The sequence below is a fragment of the Petaurus breviceps genome, unplaced genomic scaffold (assembly GCF_028583685.1).
Source record: "Petaurus breviceps papuanus isolate PSGF00001 unplaced genomic scaffold, PetGlider_PUasm1.0 90925, whole genome shotgun sequence".
Lineage (NCBI taxonomy): Eukaryota > Metazoa > Chordata > Mammalia > Diprotodontia > Petauridae > Petaurus > Petaurus breviceps.
Window position 1 is genome coordinate 4,380,486 of NW_027187380.1, and position 25,951 is coordinate 4,406,436.

The 25,951-nt window shown below is 42.8% G+C and overlaps 1 long non-coding RNA gene across 1 annotated transcript in view; it reads left to right on the forward strand.

Moving 5' to 3' along the window:
• Window positions 1-25,951, forward strand: part of LOC138152244 (uncharacterized) — a 34,335-nt gene extending 8,384 nt beyond the window's left edge. Inside the window, exons 3-4 of the long non-coding RNA XR_011166067.1 lie at window positions 24,529-24,666; window positions 25,267-25,951. This is a non-coding gene — a long non-coding RNA (uncharacterized lncRNA). The remainder of the gene's footprint in view (window positions 1-24,528; window positions 24,667-25,266) is intronic.

Genomic DNA, 25,951 nt, shown 5'->3' on the forward strand with positions numbered 1-25,951 from the left:
AGAAACATTGGAATTAAGTTCCCCTTGGCACTTGGGCCTCCTTACCTGGCACTTAGCCCCTAATTTTTGACACTTTACCTCCTAACTCAGGGCATTTGGAAATGTTGAGAGCAATTATCTGGATCAGAATTAATCCCTCTACATATTTAAAGCCCCTAGACTTTGGCTTAGGCCCACATAGCTCTTAGCCTATGACCACGGACACAACAACCATGCCCTTGGCAGAGCCTTGTCCCTGCTTTGCTATTCCTAGACCACCAGACTTGGGCCAGTCCCTAGCATTTTGTCTGCTGCAGAAGTGGCCAATTCTCTCTTGGGAGGTCTCTACCCCATCCCCCTTCAGGGTGCCTTGCCAGAAGGAAGGGCAGTATCAGAGGGTAGTAGAAATGGGATAGGGAGGACAAGTCCCCCACACCCCTAGGACCACCCACTCTGACCCCTCCATCGATTATTAAAAACATATTTCCTGGGGATTAGCAACTATGTCAGCAATGTTGATCACTTACCCTGCGCCCAACCGATGGTTTTAATCACCAGCTGCTGTTACATTAACATCACTAAGGAGGCCAGGGAGGGGTTAGAATAGAAGGAGTAGGGGAGGAGGAGACACCTGCTGTGCATCTCAGCCAAAGGAAGCACCAACAAAGGAGTTAGCTTTAGAGAAAAAACTCATTCTCCCCCCAGTTTAGAGGAAATGCCAAGGATATATTAGGATGAGAGCACCCTTCCCTGTAGGGGGCCCTCTGCACAACCACCCTAGGCAAATCCCAGAGGAAGTGGTGAGGATGGAGAATGTCTGTCTGGAAGATCTTAGAATAGAAGCTCTTTGGGGGTGTCTCCACCTTGCTCCTGTGTAGCTGGGATAGCTTTTCTTCACACCAGACTCTCCAAACCTCTGTCCTGGGGGTGGGGATAGAGAAGGATGCTCAAGCTCTGGGCCTCTTTCCAATGTCCTTATCCCACCCCAGGGGCAGCTAGGTGGTATAATGCATAGAGCATCAGGCCTGGAATATAGAAGACCCATCTCTAGGAGATCAAATCTGGCTTTAGCCACTGTATCAGCTGTATCACCCTGGGCAAATCACTTAACCCTGTTTGCTTCAGTTTCCTCATCTGTAAAATAGGAAGGAAATGACAAACCACTCTAGTATCTTTGCCAAGAAGACCCCAAATGGAGTCTCAAAGAGTCAAACACCATCAAAAAAGTGACTCCACAACAACAATATCCCACCCCAACCTCCACCTTTTCCTAAGTTGGTTTGTATTTCACTAATCTAGAAGGTGTTGTTGTTATGATATCATAAGCATAGAGTGTGAGTGAAGCCAAAGTCCCCTTTGTCTTGGGGTTGGGTAAAGGTGATAGGGAACACTACTGGAAGCTATAGAAGCAAAGCCAGGCTTATGGGGAGGCTGGGTCGTGGAGGAAGGTAAAGGGACTTTCAAGGATCATAGGACAGAGATCTGATCAGGACTTTAGAGAATCCCTATCCAGGCTATTCCTCTCATTTTACAGAGGAGGAAAGGCACTAAGAATTGTAGTGACTGCTCCAAGATCATATAATAGGAAGTAATAAAGCTAGTATTCACACTCAGGTCCTCTGATTCCATATCCATTGTTCTTTCTAGTATGCCATACTTTCCTATGCCAAGGGGAGTGAGGATCTCACCACATCTGAGTCTTGGTTACTTATGACCTGGGGACAATAAGGCCTGTTCCTCCCAGGAAAGCAGGTGGAAGAAATAACCATGGAAGTCCATCAAAGAGAGATTGCCATCTAAGTTAGTAGGCTTTGACCTTAACCTTTTGTAATCAGTCAATTAACATCTGGTCCTTCCCTTCCTGTATCTTTGCTCCGCACTCTTCCCTTCCCCGTTTCTTTCTTTGCTTTTCTTTCCCTTGTGCCAGTGTTCTCTGAGTTTCGCCCATTTCTTTTGTTCTTGTTCCAAGGCATTCTTTTTTTTTTTCCTATCCCGACCCCTACATGTTCTGTTCTCTACTTTGACCCTGTCCCTTTTCAAAAGTGAGTGCTTCCAACTTCCCTCCCCCCAGCCTGCCCTCTCTTCCACCATCTCCCCTCTCATCCCCTTCCCCCCTACTCTTCTGTAGGGTGAGATACCCTATTTAGTGTGTATGTCATTCCCTCCCTGAGCCAAATTCAATGAGAGTAAGGTTGACTCATTCCTTTTTGCCTTCCTGTTCTCCCCCTCCATTGTAACAGTTTTCTCTTGCCTCTTTTATATGAGAATTTACCCCAATCTGTCTCTCCCCATCTCCTCTCATTATATTCCTCTCTCACCTCTCAATTTCACCTTTTAAGTTTCATCCCTTCCTATTCAATTGGTCATGTGTTCCAAGTCATTCTTGAGGCCTAGGGCTGGTACCTTCCTTTCTCCATCAGGGTGACTCCTGTAGATTCCCCAGCACTCCCCACCCAACGTGGATTCTTTCCTAGAGACATTTCTCTGGAGTCTGACTGTCCTGTGCCCCTGGGATAAACTTCCTTTTCTTCCAATTCCTCCTTCTTCCATTCTCCTTCCTAACCCCAAAAAAGACCAGAGTAGAGGGGAATATCCTTAGGGAAAAAAAGAAGACAAAGTGTCCCTTCCTCCCTTCTCTCTTCCCTAATCCCCACTTCCAGGAGCTCCAGTTTTCTGGAGAAAATCTGGACACAGAAGGGGCAGACACAGGTATAGGATGAACAGAGGGCAAGCTTCCTCTTGTTATATATTAAGAGAAGAATCAAACAGAGTGAGGTAGGTTCAGTTAAAGATGCCTTTCTGAAAAAGGCCATCGGGCAAGGAGTCATGATCACAATAGCTGACTTTAGTATAAGTGCTTTAGAGCTAACAAAACACTAAGACTTTTGGGACACCTGTATATTATCGACGTTTGAGTCTCACTACAAAAATGTGGTGGAGTAGTTGTGGGGCACAGTGATAGAGTGCAGGGCCTGATTTAGAGTCAGGAAGACCTCAGTTCAAATCTATTCTCAGATACTTACTAGCTGTGTGACCTTGGGTAAGTCACTTAACCCTGTTCGCCTCTGTTTCCTCATCTATAAAATGAACTGGAAAAGGAAATGACAAACTACTCCAAAATCTTTGCCAAGAAAACTCCAAATGTGTCGGACACAACTAAAAAGTGAATCAACAACAATAATATGGGTAAGATATTATAATCTACTTTTTCTAGATGAGGAAACCAAAGTGGTTTTTGACACTTTACCTCCTAACTCAGGGCTTTGGAAATGTTGCAAGCAGTTATCTGTATCAGAATTCAACATATTTGAAGCCCTTAGACTTTGGCTTAGGCCCACATAGCACTTAGCCTATGACCATGGACACATCAACCATACCCTTGTCAGAGCCTTGTCCCTGCTTTGCTGTTCCTAGACCACCAGACTTGGGCCAAGTCACTCAGCTGGTAAGGGCATAAGCAGGGCTTTGAATCTAGTCCTTTGCTCACTCCAAGTCTGATACATTTTCCAGTATACTGGACTGATTCTCACAAAGACAAGCTAAGTGGGGGAGAAGCAGGGAAGGGGTGATGGTTTGGTGGTAGGCAGGGGGCAGGCTTAAATAGGTGTTTGTTTTTTAAATAAAAACTCTGAGAAAGGAAAAGGTGGACATAAGCTGGGGAGAGGGCAGCCACAGCACAGCTAAGTCAGGAAGGACACGAGGGGTTTAACATGTAGGGTCACACATAGAATAACAAGAACTCTGGAAACCTGAACTACCGTAAGTAAGGTGTCTAACTCTGCTGTGAGGTGATTGGAGTCACTGCTAGCTTCTGAGCAGAGAAGGGAAGGAGCTCCTTACTCTGAAGTTACCCTGAGGTCTTGGCTCAGCCCTAGGGAGGGCAGGCAAACGGAGAGGAAGGGGTACCCCAGGGCAGTAGCCGGGGTGACTGTCCTGTTTGCCCCTGCTTCCTTAAATGGGTGCCTCTGATTCCCAGAAGCCCCCACAGCCTTCTCAGGTCCACCCCACACAGTCAATGACAGCTGAGCCATCTCTGGAATAAACACCATATAAGAGCAACCACCCCCAGGAACTCCAAAGTGGCTTTGATGTACGGGCCAAGGGTTTTGACTAAACAAACTGGAAGAGATTTAGGCGGGGAATGCTGGCGGGCTGCTGTTGGCTCTGGGGGATTGTGTAATCCACGGTGAGGAGCAAGGAACTTTTTTTCCCTCCTGCCTCCAACTCTGGCTGCAACAGGATCATAGAATATCAGAGCTACAGTAACCCCTTTATTTTAGAGAAGGAACTGAGACCCAGAGAAGGGAAAACATGATTCAGTCCTCCACTTTGACAGGGGAGTTGGATCAGAGTGGAATAATTAGAAGCCAACTGAATACAGTTGGTTTTTATTTTTTTCAAAGCTCTGACTGGATTCAGAGGACCTGGGTTCAGATCCTGCCTCAGATGCTTACTATTTTTGTTATCTTGGGCAAGTCAGTTAACTTCCTTAGGCTTCATCTGTAAATGAATGACCTAAGAAGTCCCTTCCAGTTCCGAGTTTATGATCCCAAGCTAGCCAATGTCAGGCCACTAGATGAAGGGCTTAAGGGTTCAGGCCACTGTTGTTTTCTTCCCACTTTGCCTTCTACTCACCTGACCTGGAAAAGGACATTGAGCCCTATTCACAAACCTTTACCTGAATACCTCATTACCCCCCTAGGAAAGAAACAAGCATTAAATAAGTTCCTACTGTGTGCTAGGTGCTGTGTTAAGCATTTTACAAATATCTTATTTGATTCTCACAACAACCCTGGGAGAAAGGTGCTATTATGATTCTCATTTGACAGTTGAGGAAACTGAGGCAGACCAAAGGTTAAATTACTTGTTCAGGGTCAAAAAATTAGTGAATGTCTGATGCTGGATTTGAACTCAGGTCTTTCTGACTTCAGTCCCAGCGTTCTTATTCACTGAGGCACCTAGATGCCCTGATATTCCCATCTGGTGTAGTAGGGCTGTATTTCTGAAATTCTTTTCCAGCATCCAACATTAATTTCCAATATTTCGCCTCCACCTTGAGTAGTTTACCCTACATCCCAGAAGCTAGAAACATTTTCAAGTTTCCTCAAAAGGAGTAACTGATGTCCATAAACAAATCTTGCTCCAAACTGAAACCCTAGGTTCTTGAAGACGGTGTTGAAGAACCTTGACAAGTTCCACCAAAGCTAAGAAGGACTTTGAGGACTAATTAAATAATCAGCCAATCAACCAATATTTATTAGGAGCATACTAGGTGAGAGGCACTGTCCTAAGTACTGAGAATACAAAGAAAGGTGAAACACATGTAGCTTTTATAGAATATTGGGGTTCATATCCTAACTTGCATCCACATTGGTGGACTGGTCCCCAGAGGGCAGCTAGATCTCCTTCTTCTCCACAGGTTTCTAAAGTGATTCTTCTAAAGTTATTGGCTCAAACCACGCCCCCCCCTTCTGCTTTGTTATTTCCAATATCAATTGCCATTGACAGTTAATATCATTGATTGACTTAGTGATTAGTACTCCAATATCATTTACCCAATTAACATCAGTTAGCTTTTAGAAGAAGTTTTACTGAAGAGATGTAACAAAATCCAAAGACAAAAAACTCCCCCCACCCCTTGACTCCAAACCAGGGTCACACTTTTCACCATATCACCTCAGTCCCCGTGGAGAATGGGTTAAAACTTAAAGAAATTTCTACAAAGCATTCACTTCACCAAATTCATTTCCAAATGTGTCATCATCACCCACAGAGAGAGGTGTTCCTTTGCTTGCAGGGTAAGAGGTCTCAGATGCTGGACTAGATCCCTCAGGCCACTCCTCCAGGCTGTGTGGTAGCCCTTCTTAGCTCATTATTAACTAATGTTAAATAATAATGAATATTATTATTATTAAGCAGTTATTAGCATTCTCTTTGCAGCTCCTGTCCCCAGACCTTGGATAACTTTCCCGAAACCTTTCCCTCCCAAGGTCATTCTATCTTCAATACTCCTTTATTTAAGAGCAAGAAATGAATGGATAGGAGCAGCTAGGTGTCACAGTGAATAGAGCACTGGCCCTGGTGTCAGGAGGACCTGAATTCAAATTCAGCTTCAGACACTTAACACTTACTAGCCATAAGATCTTGGGCAAGTCACTTAACCTCAATTGCTCTGCCCTCCCCCCTCCAAAAAGAAAAAAAAAGAAATGAATGGATACAAAGAGGAAAGAAGCAATGTAGGTGCCATATGTTTCATATCACTCAGCGCCTGAGTTGGGCAGTCCTGAGGCCCTTCCCCCAGTAGGAGATGCTCTGTAGTTCTTGCCTTCACTTGCCACCAGGTAAGAGAAAAATAATAGCTGCTTAGTGTCTTTCATATACACACAGAGTTCAGGCTCAGCAGCCAATCAAAAGGCTTGTTTTTAAATTAAATTTTTTTTCAAAAAACTGTTTTCTTTCCTCCTCCCTCCTTTCCACCCCACTACTCAAAAAGAAAAACAAAATTCTTATAATAAATATGCATAGTCAAGCAAAATAAATTCCCACTTTGGCAAAAGGGTTTTCTTTACCATTCAGAAAGTAGACAAGAAACAGAGAATATTTTCACATACTCTAAAGAGAAGAGTAGCTCTCTTTATTCCATGTCATCATGGATTTCAGGAAACAGATTCCCCAAGGCTTTACCTGGGCTGGTGATAAACAGTGGATCCTGTTCATCCTCTAGGAACTGGACTCTCATTGGCCAGACCCAGGGGTAAAGTGGAGCCAGCTTATACTATAGTGACGATTGTTGAAATTTCAGTGTGAGCATTTATACCTTGGAAATCAGAAAGTGATGGAGGAAGCATTAATAATTTGTATTAAACTTCAAGGAGTGCCTTAGGTACACTTCCCTCTCCCCTTTCCAAGCTGGTTATTAAACATTTACCAGCATACTCCTGGGCCCAGATCCCTCTCTTTCCCCTCTCCCCCACAACAGTCCCTGCCTTCAAGGAGCTTACTTTATATTCATACCAAAGGGACTTGAATTTTAAAAGAAGCCAGATATGCCAAGAAGAGAATTTTGTTTTTGTTGTTTGTCTTTATAAGAAAATCGATTCACGGGTAATGTCTTGACTGGTACGTGAATTAGATTTAAGTGAGGCAGAGTTGTAAAAAGTCATCAGCCTCACCCTCTCTTCAAGAGTCTAACCAGTGGCAGGACAATAGTCAAGGCAACTGGCAATGAACTAGGATGCAGTAGATGACCTTGGCATCTGCAATGCCTGACCAAGTTCTAAGAGCTCCACGGGCTTAATGGGTAGAGTTGGCTTCAGACTCAGGAAGATCTGAGTTCAAGTCCCACTTTCAACATTTGGGCTATGTGACTTTGGACAAGTGTCACTTAACTTCTAGTTGTCCCAGATAACAGCTGGTGGTGAAAGGAGGAAGCATTCCAAGTACCTCAGGCAATCAGTATAAAGGCCTTGAGTTGGAATATTGTGTTTGAGGAACAGTCAATAGGCCATTATCAGTGGATTCTTGAGTACACAGAAGTATGAGAAGTATGAGAAAACTGGAAAGGTAAGAAAGGGCCAGGTTGTAAAGAGCCTCAAATGCTAAATATAAGATTTTATATTTATTTGATCTTGAAGGTAAAATGGAATGACTTTAGTTTATTGAGGGAGCAGGGGTGACATCATCAGACCTACCCCTGAGTAAAGTCCGTTTTTCTTGAAAGTTTGAGGGTAGGTTGGATAGGGAAGATGCTTGAAACTGTGATATCAATTAAAATGCTATTATTATAATAGTATAGGCAAGAGGGCCTGAACTATAGATTTGGCAATGGCATGGATATATGAAGCAAGCAGGGCATCAGGGAGGATTCCAAAGGGTTAAACCTGAGTGAATGAGAGGATGGGCGTGCTCTAGACAATGATAGGAAACTGGGAACTGGGGAGAAGAGAGTGAGAAGAGAGGAAGAGGAAGCACTGAGTAGAAATGATTTCTTCAGGGAGGTTGTTGCTGTTGCTGATATTGTTGGTCCTTCATTTTGGAAGAGGACCAATTACATCACAAGTGATGTCTTAACTTGCAAATGCATTGGATTTAAGTGGGGCAGACTTGTGAAAAGTCATCAAGGAGTTTAGCAGAGAAAGGAAGGAGATGGATATCCATAGGATGATCACCAAGGGGGAATGGTAGAATCAAGTACAGGTTTTTTTGAGGATGAGAGAGATATGGGTTTTTGTAGGTAGAAGGAAAGGAGGCAGTAGATAGGGAGAGATTGACAATTAGAGAGAATGGAGATGGGCAGAGGGAAGGGAATCTGTTGAAGAGAGGAGAGAATTGGGATAAAGGGGGCATAAATAAAGGCACCCTGTGCATGGGAGAATTACACCAAGACTACTTGCCCACTGCCTCTCGTCTGCCCCTCCCTCAGTTGACCAAGATTAACCTAGACCTCTGCCAGCCATGTGGGATCAGGCAGCAATCCAACCCATCTCCCCACCCCCACCCCACCTCCCCAGGACAAGCAGGCAAGAGTGACTAAGCCCCTACACCCCTGGCCCTTGCCCAGCAACAACACCCCTTAGAGACACTGAGCTTTATTTTTTATTTACCACCCACTATTATCCTCTATAGCTTTTTATTTTCCAACACCTATTTCTCTATCTTTATATTAATCAATCACCTGGCACATAGGAAAAAGCTATTTTCAGCCCCCATATCTTGTTTAAAAAACCTTTTTTCAATTAAAAATCTATTTTCTCTCTCTCCCCCACTTTCCCACTCCAATTATACTTGTAGTTAAGCAAAACAATTCCTAGATTGGCTGGGTCCAAAACCTTTATGTCTCAATCCACACCCTGAGTCTATCACTTCTCAGGAGGTGGATAGCATGTTTCTTCAACCACTTCCTGTTCTCTCCTAATCAATCCTATGTTACCCTTGTCCCGCTACAACCCTGCCTACCTCTTTCCTCCCGGTCCTCTGGAATTCCTTTTCCATAATGAACAAACTTCCCCTTGTCCTGTACCTCTGTCTCTAACACTTCCTCACTGGCTCCCCACTGAGGACACACCATCCCTGACCCTCCTCTCCATCCCTGGGTATACTTTCAAACATATTTTCTGACATGCTGGTGAGAATCAGACTACTCCTTGCCCACAACTGCTACTTCCAGACAGACTTCCCTCAACCACAATCACTCAGGATCTTAATCCTCTTTGAAGTTCACAGTATCAAAATTCTCCACTGGATTCAGATTATGGTGACTGTTGGATACTGAGCTCTAGATCATTTTTCCTCCTACCTCATGGATCTCAGCCACTGGTTCTCTGTCTTTCCCTCCTTCCTATGCTTGTCCTTATATTAAGGGACTTTGACATCTATGTTGACTTTGCCTCAAACTCCCTAAGTCTCCTTGGATTCTGTGACCTATTCATTCTACCTCAGCCACACACAGGGATTGTAACACCCATTACTCACAAGTGTTCCACTTCTCTAGTTAAAAAACTGATATTCTTCTGACTGCTACTTAGCATGGTGCCCAACATGGTCTGATCAGTCACATTGGACACACTGTACCTTGACCCCAGCATAGTGATGTCATTTTGTCCTCTTCAAGAGCAAAGGACAGCAACCAACCAATTTAGCATGGTACCTGATACATAGGAGTCAGTTAATAAATATTGATTGATTGACCATAACCTTCTGTTATGCCATCTCTTCCTATTCCTCACCTCTCCTCTTTGCCTACATTGAGATTTCCACCCCTCTAATCTTACCCTTCCACCCTTTAATATTTAATCAGGCCATTACTCTTGCTCTGATTTCACTTCCTTCTTTCTCCAATCTTGACCCTTCAGTTAGCCAATTCAACTCTATATTGTCCTTTGCTCTAGAATTCCTTGCCCCCTTGACCTATTGCTACTCATCTCTTGCCAAACCTCACCTCTGGATTTCTCCCACCATCTGCCTCTTCTGAAGATACTCACATGTTGGTTAATGGAGCTGGAGGAAGTTTCATAGCATTGCTGACTGGGTACATTATAAATTCATATTATTTAACTCAACTGGCCCCTCCCCTAACTGATTCTCTAGCTCACTCCCTCTCCACAAAACCTTTTCTAAACCTTCTCTTCTCTCCTCAAGCTTCCTATACCTCCCTCTCCCCACTTTCTCTCAGGTGAGAACCCAGCCTCTTACTTTAATGAGAAAATGTAAGCTCAGGGCAGCTAGGTGGTGCAGTGAATAGAGCACCAGCCCTGGTGTCAGGAGGACCTGAGTCCAAATCCAGCCTCAGACACTTAACACAAAACTAGCCATATGACCTTGGACAAGTCACTTAACCCCATTTGCCCTACCTTCCCCCCACCAAAAAGCAAAAAAAAAACAACAACAAAAACATAGGCCCTTCTATGTGTACTCTATCTTCTCTTCACCTCAAACCACTTGACATCATCCCCCCCCCATATTCTCCTTTCCCCTAGTTTCTGACCAAGATGTGACCTTTCTCCTTGCCAAGGCAGATTCTGTAGCAGATTACAACCTTTAGTTATCTCCTCTCCCTCACTTTAATATTCAGCTTCTCCCTATTTACTTGTGACTATTCCCCTACTACCTTCAAACATGCCCAAATCTCCCTTCACCTTAAAAAAAAAAAAACCTTCACCAGGTCTCAAGCTGTTATCATAGATCTCTTTTCCCTTTCGTAGTCAGACTCATAGATAAAGCCATCTACACTCTATTCCTACTTCCTTCCCTCTTCTTACTCCCAACTCTTTGTAGTCTAATTTCTGACTTCATCACTCAATTGAAACTGCTCTCTCCGAAGTTACTAATGATCTCTTAATTGTCAACTATGATGGCCGTTTTTCAGTCATCATCCTTCTCAATCTTGTTGCTAAATTGAACACTGACTGTTGACCACCCTCTCCTGGATACCCAATTGTCTCTAAATTTTCATGACCCTACTCCCTTCTGCTTCTTCACTCTCCTATCTAGCCCATCCCTCTCAGTTTCCTTTCCTGGTTTATTATTCATATCAAAACCTGGAGGTTTGGGTGCTCCCCAAGATGCTGTTATTAAGCCCCCTACTATTATTTATATATTGTCTTCATCCACTTCTATGGGTTTAATAATCACCTCTATGAATATAATTCCCAGATCTATATACCTTGGCCCAGTCTCTCCCCTGAGCTTTCAATACCACATCACCAATTGCCCATTGAATATTTTCAAACAGTATATCCCAGAGATATGCCAAACTCAACAGAACTGACAATCTTTCCCTCCATGACCACCCTGTTCCTAGACTTTCCTATTGTTGTGGAAAGCACCATCATCCCCCAAGTCTCCCCAGTCTAAAACCTTGGCATTATCCTCAGCTCCTCACTCAACCTGATTCCACATATCCAATCAATTGGCAAATCTTGCTGTTTCTACCTCCACCATTTCTCCTACATCTGGCCTCTTCTTCTTACTTACACAATTACCATTTTAGTGCAACTTTCACCTAGATTATTGCAACAGGTCACTAAATGATTTCCCTGTCTTAAGTCTTTCTCCATTCTATCCATCCTCCACAGTGCTACCAAAGTGATCTTCTTAAGCATTGTTATGATCATGTCACTGATCTACTCAATAAAGTCCAGTCCCTTCCCAGTGCTGCTAAGATAAAATATAAATTCCTCAGATTATCCTTTAAAATTTTTCACCCTTTGATTCCAACATATTTTTTCAGCCTCACTGGACATTACTCTACCCCCTGACCCTCAACACACATTTTGTGATCCAGCCAAACCAACCTTTCCATTCCCCACATATAATACTCCATTTCCCATTTCTATGCATTGTCATTGACTGTCCCACATATCCAGAACTCTTATTTTCGTCTCATTGAGACTCTCCCTTCTGGATGCAACTCAACCTTCTCTCTCAAAGTACTATATATATATATATATATATATATATATGTATATTTGAATCCTCATCATCTAGCACAGTGCCTGTCACATAATTGACACAATGAGAGACTGATTGACTAGTCAGAAGTGTTGAACTTGATGAAGAGAAGATCTACCCTTAATCAGAGATTGGACTAAAGGAGGAAAGAGTGGGAGATGATGATAGAGACATGTGAGATAAAGAGAAGGGGTAAAAAATTAGTTCTCAGTTTATAACCTCAAATTTTTTTGTGTAAAATATGAGACTAAGTTTTCAGTTGAGGGAGTGGTAGTACCATGGAAGGTTTAAGGAGAAAGGAAGTTTGGAACAGAGGAGTAGAAGGATTACCTTCATGACGGAAGAGCCCAGTTGAAATTGGATAAATTTCATAAATTTGTAGTGGAACCTATTAGCATAGTTTCATGATTCCTTCCAGCTCTGTTCTACAGTATGTGAATAATAACACAGGAGATAAATGATGAGAAAAATCCAAGGTTGGGATTTGACAAGGTGTGATCTGTGATTGGACAAGGGATTTGACAGGTTGATCTGGTTAATAAAGGTTCAGATTGGGAAGGGAGGAGAGTACAACCAGTGCAAAGGTGATGACCTGGGAAAGTACTTGGAGGTAGAGATATTTGATGTTCTGATGTGGATAAAGAACAGAGTTAGGGGGTCAAAAGGAATAGGGAAATATGGAATGATATATGGTTATGGTTAGATAAAGGAATTTCAGAGTTCCCGTATATGAAAGTGGAACATTTATTGATGGCATGATCAAAGGTATAAATCACAGTGCAAAGAGCTAAGGGAGAGCAGAGAAGAAGATCAAAGGAACTGAACAGATTAGAGAACTTGGTATTTAGGGTATTTGAGATAATGTCAATAGGTATGTTGCAAACCTCTAGTATGAGGGAAGGGGTTGGAGTAGAGTAAGCCAGGTACTGAACTCAGTGAGAGGGAAGGGAAAATGACCTGAGAGTTGGCACCAGGACCCAGTCTAGGTGTCCAAGGGTCAGCCCAGCTAAGGCAGGGAGGGCTTGCTTTACATTTTGGTGTGGAAGGGGTACCCATATGAATCAAATCAAATATATTTTGAAATACTCAGATAAAAAGTAGGAACAAGGGAATATGCATTTAAGTGCCTACTGTGTACCCCATGATGCACTAAACACTTTCTAGATACTATCTCATTTGAGTCTTACAACAACCCTAAGAGGTAAGTGGTATTATGATCTTTGTTTAATAGTTGAGGAAACTGAGACCGACAGAAGTTAAGTGATTTGCCCAGGGTCACATAGCTAGGAAGTGTCTGAGGCTGGATTTGAACTCAGGTCTTCTTGACTCTATCTAGGCCCAGCACTCTATCCAAGGAGCCACCTAGATGCACCAAGTGCTGCATCAAGTAGAGGAAAAAAAGGGTGAGACTTTCTCAATTGACTGATATGACTAAACAGAAAGCTCTTTGACCAATATAATGAAAAAAGCCCATGATATGGGAGTTGACCCAGGGGTGTTCCAGAGCTGGCTTAAATTGGCCCATGAGAACTAATTTTTGAATTTTCATTGGGAATATTTACACCTTGGAAACTGGCAAAGGCTACACATCAGGGTTGAATTTATTTTTTAATAGATTATATAAGATTATAATATATATGTAATATATAAGATTATATAAGAAAGTGAGGGAGAAAATGGTAATACTGCAGATTAAACTTAAAATTATGTCCTGTGTACATTTTCCCCGGGTAGCTACATGTTTACCAGCCTATTCCTGGGTTGGGGTTCCTGGCTTCATATTGTAAACTTAATGCTTGTGTGACCTTAGGCAAGTCATTTCCCTTCCTCTGAAACTCAGTTTCTTCCTCTGTAAAATGGAAGAGCTGGATTTGATGGTTTCTAAAGTTATGATCTTATGACCCCTCAACTCCAAAGGAATTTGTCTAGTGGCCTGATGGAGTATCAGTGTCCTGTCCACTGAATCAACAAGGAAAACAAAATCATAATTGATTTCAGAGAACTTGGAGTTGAGTGAGGGTCAGGAGAACTATGATCAACTTTTGGCTCCATGTAAGATATGCTATGTGATTCTGAGTAAGACAGCAATTTCTCTAGATCTTACTGGTAACATGAGATACCAACATCTGCAAATGTGCATTGAGGAATGAGGAAGAAAGGGCTTTGGATCTTGAGTCTCACCTACTTGGACTGGAGACTCAAATAAGTAAAGGAAAAGGGAACCTCTCCTACTCCACACCTCCTGAATCCTCCCTAGACACGATGAAAGTTGAGACCCCAGGGCAGAATATTAGCCTCGTACTTCAATTCAGGAAACATTTACTAAGCACTTTTTATTTGCCAGGCATCTAGGAGCACCAGGTTTGGAGCCAGGAAGATCTGAGTTCAAATTTGACCTCAGACATTTACTAGCTGTGTGACTCTAGGCAAGTCACTTAACCCCTCTTTGCCTCAGTTTCTCTATTATAAAAATGGAGGCACACTGGAGGAGGAAATGGCAAACCATTCCATCATCTTTGCCAGGAAAATCCCATGGAGCATGGGACATGTAGAGTTGGACATGGCTGGACAACCACAACAATTTGCTGAACATTGTGTTAAGAACTGGTACTGGAGAGTTACCATTTCCCCCTCTTTGTTCCTCCCAGTATAGTCTTTGGCTCTCCTGTCCCAGTCCCAGGGATTGTTTTCCAACAGCATCCCACCCCCAGTCCAATCAGGGAGTAGCTTCATTCCCTATTCATTTCTCAGATCTCTTTCTCCACCCCTCTAAATTTAGAAAACTGCTTAGAACACTGTTAAGTCACTTGCCCATGGTCGAGCCACCTGGATTGGGCAGAGGCCTGCCCTTGCTCTACAAGCTGCCTCTCTTCTACTATATACAACATGGCAGCAGGACCCCAAGTCAGCTCAGGAAGACTATAAATTGCAAAATAGTCACTGAGACTCATTGGAAGAGGGAGCTCTTTCATCTAGAATGAATGAAATCACAGGTCCAGATTTAAAACAAAAAAAGAAACCAAAAAAAAAAAAAACCCAAACCCAATCCTTCAATTTTAATTACTGTTTTATGTTTAATCATCAGACCTTTTCCTTGAGTAATAGGATCCTGAAAGAGCTGGTGAGATCTCTCTAGGCTGGAGCTAACCTCACAAAGGAAAACACACCCACAATCACTCATGCAGACAGACACACACACTCAAGCATTTATATACATACATAAACAGGGAGACACACTAACCTTTATACACACACACACACACACACACACACACACACACACAGACAAATGCACATATATCAGAAAATAAACTAACCCAGATGCACTCATTCTTACATAAGTATTCTAACAAAGAAAGGGACACAAATGCAGTCACATACACATTCTAACCCCCCACCCGCTCACACACACGCTTGCACACGTGGGCTCACAGGAGGCCTTGATGACTGCGTGCTTCAAGCTTCACCTCCCAACCCAAGCCTGAAAAATCTGTCTCCAATTATCTGGCCTGTGTTGGGAGCAACAGGAAATCCAGAGCTGCCTCTGTCTTCTGGGGAAAATGCTGGAATCCAGATCATTTCTCCATCATTCAGAAAACAAAAGGCTTCTCACCCTCCCTGCTCCCCTCTCTGCCTCAGAGTCACAGGGGCAGGGGAGTGTGTGGGGGGTGTAGAGAGCTCCCCACGGGGGTGAAAAGTAGAGGATGTGAACAGGATGTTGGGCCTGGGGCCAAGGGTCCTTGAACCCTAAACTTTAGTGGCCCCTCTCCCACCCTTTACAAAGCAGCTGGTTGTGTCTAGGGTCTGGACTTCTTCAGTATGTATCAGGCTCTGTGCTGTGGATCTAACAGTGGAGTGTGGGTTAATACACACTTTTTGCTCCTTTGAGAAAGAGGAAAGATTCTGAAAGCATTTATTAAGCGTTCACTGACCACTGGGGATATAAAGAATGGCAAAAACATGGTCCCTGCCCTCAGTGAATTCATATTCTAACGGAGCAGACTATGTGGAAATAGTTATAGACATACAAGAGATATACCAAGTAGACAGAACGTTATCTCAGAGGGGAAGCTGTGTGGGTGGAGGCAGAGTAGGAAAGACCTCCTGTAGAAGATGAGATTGGAGCTGAGTCTTGAAAGAAGACAAGGAAACTCAGAGGTGAAAGGGTAGAGTATTTCAGGCATGACGGCAGCCAGGGTACAGGCACAGTGGGGATGGAGTTTCATGTGGACGCAAGAACAAGGAGGATGGCATCATTGGATTGTAGAGTGTGGAGGGGAGAACCCTTTGAACCTCTAGAGGGTCTATGATGGACCTCACTAGCTCGAGGGCAATTTTCCTTCCCTACTCTGGGAGAAAACCCTCCTCCAAAATCAATCAGCAGCTTCCTTGCTATTTCTCCAGTAGAAGTGATGTCTCCAGGGGCAGAGATGGTTTCTTGGTATCCCTAGCACGTAGCCACAATTGTACTCTGGAACATTGAAGGCTTGTTGGCATTAAAGATTCATTTGGTTTCTTCTGCAGAGGAGAGGACATAGGACTTAAAGGGGCCTGTTGAGGTCGTTTCATCCATTTCTCCGCCTTGGAATAGGTGGTTCTTAAGTTTTTTCCATCCTATGACACAGCCCACTTACTGTCAACACCAATGCTATTCATATTCATCCCCTGGCCACCCCACTCTCCATAAATCTTCTATTACGCCAAGCCACCCCCACCTCCCCAACAACTGTGCAGAGCTCAGCAGCTCAGGTTTGGGCAATATCCTGTTTGAGAAACTCTGAAACCAATCCAGAAGGATGAGGTATCCTCTTTTTCTTAAAGATCCCTAATGAAGGAGGCATTTTTTTTTCTCCTGTAACCTATCCTAGTGTGAGAGGCAGCATGGTGTGTTGGATAGTGAATCTTCTTTGGAAATGAGGAAAACTTAGGTTCAAATCCAACCTCTGACACATAAATTATCTATACACCAGTGGTAGAAGGTCCTACGCCAATGAAATCACAGGTCCTAGCCCATACCAGTATTTCTCTTTCTTTTGGAGAATGTAGTCTGTGGGACTATTGAAGGGGAAGCTGGCTGGGAGTCAGCAGAGCCTCCCCTGGACCTATATAGATTGTATTAGGATTTGTATGGATGTACATCCATCCACAGGGGTTCAATAAATAGGACATTGTAAGATCTGAGTTCAAATCTTCCTCTAGATACTTCCTAGCTTTGTGTTACTAAGTCATTTAACCTCAATTTCTTCATCTGTAAATTGGGGATAATAACCTACCTCATAAGGCTGTTGTGAGGACCAAATGAGATAACATATATAAGGTACTAAATATGCCAACATGTAATAATAGTAATAATATAATTATTACTTAGAATATCTCTAGCAGAGTTCATAGGAAGGGTTTTTTCCCCCCTTAGGTTCTGTGACACTGTGATTTCTAACAGCTCCAAAGTCCTGATTCTAGGACGTTTTCTTCCCTGATTACCCACAGTCTGATATTTGTTACTCTTTTACTGGGTACTTTTAGCAAGGAGAGGTGAAGGAAGAGAATAAGCATTTTTTTTTGTTTTCATTTTTTTAATATTTTATCTTTTTATTACATGTAAAAACAATTTTAACATTCATTTTTAAAAATTTTGAGTCCTAAATTTTCTTCCCCCTCCCTGAGATGGCAAGCAAGTAGATACAGGTTTTGTGTCTGCAGTCATGCAAAACATATTTCTATATTCATTATCTTATGAAAGAAAAATAGACCAAAAATGAAGAAAAAGTAAAAAACAATAGTATGTTTTGATCTTCATTTAAATTATATCAGTTCTTTCTCGGGAGGTGGATAGAATTTTTCATCATAAGTCCTTTGAAACTGTCTTGGATTATTGTATTACTGAGAATAGCTAATATCATTCACGATTGTTGTATAGTAGTGCTGTGTTACTGTGTACAATGTTCTGGTTCTGCTCACTTCACTTTGCATCAGTTCATGTAAGTCTCTTCAGGTTTTTCTGAAATCAGTCTTCTCATCACTTCTTATAGCACAATAATATTCCATTACTATCATATATCACAGCTTGTTCAGCCATTCCCCAATTTATGGGCATCCTCTCAATTTCTTTGTCAAGAAAATAAGCATTTCTTTAGCACCTGCTGTGTGTCAGGCACCCTGCTAATAGTTCTTTGTTTTTTTAAAATAAATATTATCTCACGGTAACCTCACAACAGCCCTCTGAAGTAGGTGCTGCTGTTAGCCCCTTTTTGTCCTTGAAGACATGGAGGCAAGCAGAGGTTAAGTGACTTGCCCAGAATCACACACTTAGTAAGAGTCTGAGCTCAGATTTAAACTTAGGTCTTCCTGACAACCAGGCCCAGCTTTCTATCTACTGAATCACCAGCTGCCTCAAACAGCAAGGGGATCAAATAGAGGCTGAAGGGGGAAGGCTAGAATACAGAGAAAAAAGGATTGACTACATATACTCATTGGAATGATTGAGATGGGAATGGCTTAAGTAAAAGACTCTCCACTGAAAGGTGATTGGAGTACTCCATCCCCTGGACTTTTGGCAATGAGATGATCTAAGATAAAAAGCTTTACATGGAATCTAAGGTAGAGGGAACCTCATGACAAGCCAAAGAACGAATCTCCCCTCTTTCCTTCCAACTATTCAAGACCTCTCAGTCTAAAGTCTGAGGCTGAGGTAGGGCAGAGCTGTGGGATGGCAAGAGGGGTGTGAAGTTGGGGTGACATAATGAGGGTGAGGGAAATCAATGGGAAGGGGTGGCTTAAGGGGATATAGCTTCATTCTCCCCAATACTAAAATTTCTCATTGTCATAGGTCAAGGCCCCCTCAATTAATAGGCATTTCTCCATGATGATTTTGAGTCAAGGCTATGAGTTTAAACTACTTGTCCTAAAAGAGGGAAAACAGGGAAGGGTCTCCCCAGGCCTCTAAGCTCATGAACTATTCTCCCTGTTGTCCACTGGGAGTTGTGGGGAGGAAAGCTGAGGAATTCAGAGGCACCAGTTCTTCTTTCACCCAGTTGTGGGGATGGATTATCTGCTGAAGTGTTTCCTGCCCACCCCACCCCCAAATCCCATCCCCACAGACCAGTCTGCTGGCAAGTTTGAAGTCCAGTTGGAGGGATTTAATTTTCCTTACCGAGTAGGGTGGGGGAGAGAGGAGGTGGGGTGAGTCACAGTCTAACTGTTATCTGTCAGAGCTATAGTTCCCAGAACTGGTCATGCCTAGGAAGGAACTTCTTGTGGCTTGGAACTCCATTGGATCTTTCTTAATAATCCAAAATATGAGCATCACAGCTGTTGACCCTGCCATCCCCCACCCCTATTTTGCCTCTGCCTTTGGGGGGGTTTTCAGTATAGTGGAAGGGAATAACCTTTATGTGAAGGCTCAAAGGTGGGAAAGGGAGTGAAACAGGGGCAAGTAATAGGGAACACTTTTTTCCCCCGAAATCTGAACTGGAAAGTTCTAGGAGACAAAAAAAAGACTTGAAGGAGAAAGAAAAAAACATTAGGGGAAAGGCCTGTAGAGGTTGGGCAGAGAGAGGAGAAAGGATTGGCTATGAAGAGTAGTAGAAAATATTAAAGCTAGTGGAAGGCAAGTAAGACTGTCACATTGTTCAGTTGTGTACAACTTTGTGCCCCCATTCAGGGTGTTCTTGGCAAAAATACTGGATTTCCTTCTCCAGCTCATTTTGCAGATGCCGAAACTGAGGCAAACAGGGTTAAGTGACTTGCCCAGGGTCATATATCTAGTGAGTGTCTCGTGCCAGATTTGAACAAGGGTCTTCCTGACTCTAGATCATTAGAGGAAATTAATTCTAGCAACTCAGGGTGATAGAAGAGAGATGAGGAGGTGTTGTCATATCTCAGCAATAGAGGATCAAGGCTAGGACCAGGGCAGTGGTTATGGGGAAGAAGACAAGATCAATGGGCATCCACCTACCACAGAGTATTTATTAGTCCTAATGGAGTGTTGTTTGTTGTTCAGTCATTAATTGTGTCCAACTCTTGGTGACCCAATGAACCATAGCATGCCAGGCCCTTTTATCATCCACTGTCTCTCAAAGTCTTTCCAAGTTCATGCTCACTATTTCCACAACACCATCTATCCATCTCACCCTCTGCTGTCCCCCTTTCTTTTTGCCTTCACTCTTTCCCAACATCTAGGTCTATTCCAATGAGTCCTGTTTTCTTATTATGTGGCCAAAGTACTTAAGCTTCATCTTCAGTGTTTTACCTTCTAGAGAGTAGCCTGAATTAATTTCTTTTAAGTATTGACTGATTTGATCTTGCATCAAAGCCAGGAAGACCTGGGTTTGAGACCCACTTCTGATACATACTGGCTATCTGTGTCTGTCAGTCAGTCAAGAAGCATTTACTAATAGCTTACTAAGTGCCAGGTACTAGGCTACATGCTTGGGGGTACAATTACAAGCAAAAAGAAAGGTAGTCCATACCCTCAAGGAGTTTACATTCTAATGGAGAAAGACAACATATAAAAAGGGAACTGAAAAGGGGAAGTAGAGTAGATACCTGCTCAGGGATAAGGTTGTATAGTCTGTAGAATGAGAAATGGCTAGTCTAGTGTCTATCCCCAAAATGGAGGTTCTGGGGAAGAACTCACCAATGGGATAAGGGTCCTGTCAGATGGGAATGTGGAGGCCATTGAGATCTAATTGAGATCATTGAGATGGCTAAGTGTGGTAGTGACCCTGGACAAGTTACTTAATCTTTCAGTGTACTAGGCAGATTTCTTCTTTTTTTAAATTTCTTTCATTCATTCATTCATTCATAGGTAGCTTTCCAAAACTGTTAGATGTGAGGAAGATGCCAATCTGCATTGGTATAGGTCAGGAGTCTGCAAACCACAGCATCTGTCTGTCCTGTGAGCTAAGATTGATTTTACATTTTAAAATACAGTTTCATTGCACTTCAAAAGGTAAAAACCACTTTTAGCTCAAAGGGTTGTACAAAAACAGGTGGTGGGCTGATTTTGATTCTTGCATTGTAGGATGTGACCTTTGTACTGTAGTTTGCTGGTCCTATATAGGGAGTTCTCTTTACTAATGGAATCATAAGTCCAGTCCCGATCTCATCCATGTGATTTCTTTAGTTTTTACACCAGACTTTCTGTTGTAGTCTTCCTTTCCCTTACCCCTGCCCCCCACAATTACCCTCACCCCTCTCCATGTGTACATAAACATTTCAATAGGCCCTAGTATCCATGCTAAGGCCCCTTGTTCATGCTTTCCAGTAATAATAACTGATATATAGACAGCACTTTAAATCTTGCAAAGCCCTTGCATGGCTTACCTCATTTGAGCCTTACAACCCTCTGAGACAGGTGTTGATCATTGTTTTAGTCATGTCTGACTTTCCGTGTGATCCCCTTTTTGGGAGTTTTCTTGGCAGAGATACTGGAGTGGTTTGCCATTTCCTTCTCTAGCTCAATTCTACAGATGAGGAAGCAGAGGCAAACAGGGTAAAGTGACTTGCTCAGGGTCACACAGCTAGTAAATGTCTCAGGTTGAATTTGAACTCATTTAAGATGAGTTTTCCTGATTCTAAGCCCTGTGCTCTGTCCACTGGGCCACCTAACTGCCCCTTTCTGAGATAGGTACTACAGGTATTGTTTCCCTCATTTTACAGATGAGAAAGCTGAAACTTGGAGAAGTGAAACAGCATGTTCATGGTCCCACAGCAGTTAGTATGAAGAGGTAGAATTTGATCTCTGGTCTTCCTGGTGCCTGATCATCAGTCATCTGCCTCTGCCATTTACACCTTACCTTAATACTCAAGGCAGGGGCTCAGATCTACCTCCTGTGGGAGTTATTTTCATTTATATCCTGGCCTGGAAGAAGTAGACCAGGGCCTCCGAAAGAAAGAAAAAGGCAATCTCATTGTGGGGGAAGTAAAAAAGAAACCAAAACCTCAAAGCACCTGGCTTATATCAACCAAGTGTTCAGTCCCAGGGTACTAACCTCTTTCTTCCAAACCATTCAATACTGGATGCCAGGCCAGTGACTTAGAGAGATGGGAGCAGGGTGTGTGTGTGTGAGGCAAATTCTTCCTTAGCCCCTGGGTATGTTCTTTGGAGGGAAGGGATTATGTGGGTGTCTAGAAGTCAGGATGGTTGCTGATGTGAAGACTTTATCTTCCTGTATGTGAGGGGGATGGCTCAGTGTTGACTCCTGCTGCCATGTTCCTGGTCCTCCCCTCAATAGTAAAGACTAGTCTCTCTCAGAAAAGTGTCTGCAGAGGTCATGGCCCCAGGTCAGTGATTCTCCCCAGATGAACTAATTTGAGAGTCTGAGAGAAGAGGGGTTGGGAAGATGGGATCAAGGACATTTTTTTCATCTCTGACCTCCTGTGACCCACCTCTTTCCCTTCAGAGAAGGAGATAATGGGACTAAATACTTTCCACATTTTGATATTTGTTATTCGTAAATCATTGCTTTTATTTCTCCTGCACTTTCTGGTGCTATTGAAATGAGCACTGGATTTAGTCAGAAGATTTGGTTCCAATCTCCTACTTGCTATAGGCATGACCTTGGGCAAGTCACAACCTCTATGGACTTGAGTTTCCTCAAGAGAAGATTGAAACAAGAGAATTGTAATCAAATGACTTCTGAGGTCCCTTTCACCCCCAGGTCTATAATCCTAGGACCTTCACTTTGTAAGGCCTTAGTGTCAGGTCAGTAATCAGTAGATCCATAGCACAGTTGGGCACCAACAATGAGGGAACAGAAGTATACACAATCAGGCTGTTGGACTTGTCCAGGCATCCTAGCAACTCAGGGCTGGAAGATACATCATCATAACACCAATATTCCCAGCTCCCAGCCACAGACAGTCTCTCTACTGGACAAAGTTTTTCTTTTTTGATTTCATTGTCGGAGACAAGAGCCAGTCGCTGAACCCTGTAAGGGCTACACTTTTCTCACCCCCTTCCTTAGAGATAGACCTCCTCCAAAGTGGGGAACAGGGCTAAGCCCTGAAAAGAGCTGCCTTGAGAACACAGTAAAGCAAGGGGAGGAGAGGCCACCAACGGATAGGGCAACATCTGGAGGAGAATGAATGATAGCCCTAGAGAGATGCTTTGGATCTTAGAAATCAGCGGGATCAACTCTGATTCCACTGTGCATTGTAGAAGTGTGCTACAAGAACCTGTTAGCCTGCAGCACCCTCTGCTGTCTGCCCATGGCCTTTCACTACAGCAAATGGATGCCAATCCCAGTTACCAGGAAAGATTGAATCTTCAATGAATGAAAAAAGAAAAAGAAAGAAAAATATGGTAGAATCACAGCATTTTAGAGCTATTGTCCTTAACCTTCTCTATTTGTGCGGTGTGTGTGTGTGTGTGTGTGTGTGTGTGTGTGTGTGTGTGTGTGTATCTGTTTGGCAGCCTGGTGATACCTATGGATCCCTTCTCAGAGGAATATTTGTTACCTATGTGCATAATAATTGAAGACTCAATTTCAGTTAGAGATTATAAAGATAAAGATTTGTGTTTTTCCCCCATCCAAGTTCATGGACCCCTTGAAATCTATCCATATATTCCAGATTAAGAACTACAGATCTAGGCCAATCCTGCTATTAATTTTGTAAGTGAGAAAATTGAGGCCCCAAAGGGAAGTGGGGGGTGAGTTGGTTGGTATCATCTGGTAAAATGATGTAGTGGTAATGGAAAGAGCAGTTAGTCAACAAACAATTATTAAACGTTTGTGTGTCATTCACTGTGTTAAGCACTAGAGATATAAGGAAAGGCAAAAATATTGCCCCTTTCCTCAAGGAGCTCATACAAACAATCATGTATATACATGGGGCAGATAGATGGTTCAATGGCTAGAGTGCTGGTGTCTTCCTGGTGTCAGGAAGAGCTGAGTTCAAATCCAGTGTCAGTCACTTACTTGCTGTGTGACCCTGGGTGAGTCACTTAACCTCTGTTTGCCTTAATCCACTGGAGAGGGGCAGCTAGGTGGCATAATGAATAGAGCTCCAGCCCTGGAGTCGGGAGAACTTGAGTTCAAATCTGACCTCAGACACTTAACACTTACTAACCCTGTGACCTTGGGCAAGTCACTTAACTCCAATTGCCCTGCATTCCCCCCTCCAAAAAGCAAAAAAAAAAAAATCCATTGGAGAAGGAAATGGCAAACTCCATTATCTTTGCCAAGAAAACCCCATGGATAGTGTGGTCCATGGGTCACGAAGAGTTGGACACAGGCTCTAGGAAGGGGTGGGGATGGGGACCAGGAAAAGCCTTATACAGATGATTAAAGAAAGACAGGAAAGCCAGTAGGCTGAGGGAAGGAGGGAGAATATTCCAGGTATGGAGGACAGCCTTTAAAGAGGTTAGTTGCTATCCTTCATCCTCAGAGAGGACCAAAATGACATCATTATTTCAGAGTCAAGGTATAGTATTTCCAACTGTGACTGATCAGACTGATATGAGTTCAGAAGATTCTACCACAGGTTGGGCACAAATAGTTCATTTGGTGCGGAAATGGTTCTAAATTTGGGCATTGTGCGTTTCTTATGGTGCTTTTTTTTTTCTTTTGTGCTGCTTCTCTTCTGCTTTGCTCATAGAGCACAGCTCCTTCTCTGATGTGGGCACACCATGCTGGGAGTCCTGTGCCAGCATCTCCCATGTCTCACAATCAATTCCAAAGTTCTTCAGAGAGACCTTGAGAATGTCCTTATATGGCTTCTTCTGACCTGACTCGTGTGAGTACTCCTGTTTGCTGCAGATGTTACTGGATCATAGAGACATGGAGGGGAGTAAGTATAAGAAGATTAGGAAAAAAAAAAAAAAGAAGATTAGAAAGACAGAAAGGGGACAGGTTGTGAGCATTGTTGGATTTGGAGTCAAAAGACCTGCATTTGAATAAAAGTATCTATTGTGTAACCTTGGTGAAATCACTTGATCTCTCTCTAAGATATAATGGGTTGGATGAGATGGCCACTAAGTTCCCTTCCAGTTCTAAGTCTTATAATTTGGAGCCTGGAGTCCTGGGTCCCAGTGCCATCTCTGACACAATTAAAAAAAAATTAGTAACTATTTTTTTTAAATGTATTTCTTTTTAGTTTTCAACATTCACTTCCGTAAGATTTTGAATTCCAAATTTCCTCCCTATCTCTCCCCTTTCCCTACCGCAAGATGGCATGTAATTTGATATAGTTTCTACATATACATTGATATTTAATCTATTTTCACATTAGTCATGTCGTAAAGAAGAATTAGAACCAATGGGAGAAACCATGAGAAAGAAGAAACAAACAAAAAAAGAAAAAGAGAGCAAATAACATGCTTCTATTTGCATTCAGATTCCATAATTCTTTTTCTGGATGTGGACAGCATGGGAATTGTCTTGGATCCTTGCATTGCGAAGAAGAGAGAAGTCTATCAAAATGCTTCTTTCTGCATCCTGACTCCTTAGTTCTTTCTCTGGATATGACTGGCATCTTCCATCATGTGTCCTTTGGAATTATTTTAGATCCTTGCATTGCTGAGAAGGTCTAAGTCTATCAAAAGTAGTCTTTACACACTGTGGCTGTTACACTGTGTACAATGTTCTTCTGGTTCTGCTCATTTCACTTTGCATCAGTTCATATAAGTAAAAGTAACCATCTTTAAAGAATAGTTTGTATGATGAGGGGCAAGGAGGGGCAGTGGTCTGACCATGTCACACACACCCACTTCCATGTGGTGAACTCCAGTGTCTCCTTACTACCTTCAGGATCAATTATAAAATCCTTAGTTTGTGTTAAAAGTCCTTTGGAACCTGGTCCTACCTTTCCAGTCTTTTTAGAACTTCCATGTACTCTATCCTCCAGTGATTTTGGCTTCCTTGCTGTTTTTCTAACAAAACACTCCATTTCTCGTCTCTGGGAGTTTTCACTGGCTGTCTTCCACACCTGGAATTCTCTCCCTCTTCACCTCAACCTCCTGGTTTTCTTCAAGTCTCAGCTAAAACCCCACTTTCTACAAGCAGCCTTTCCTGATCCTCCT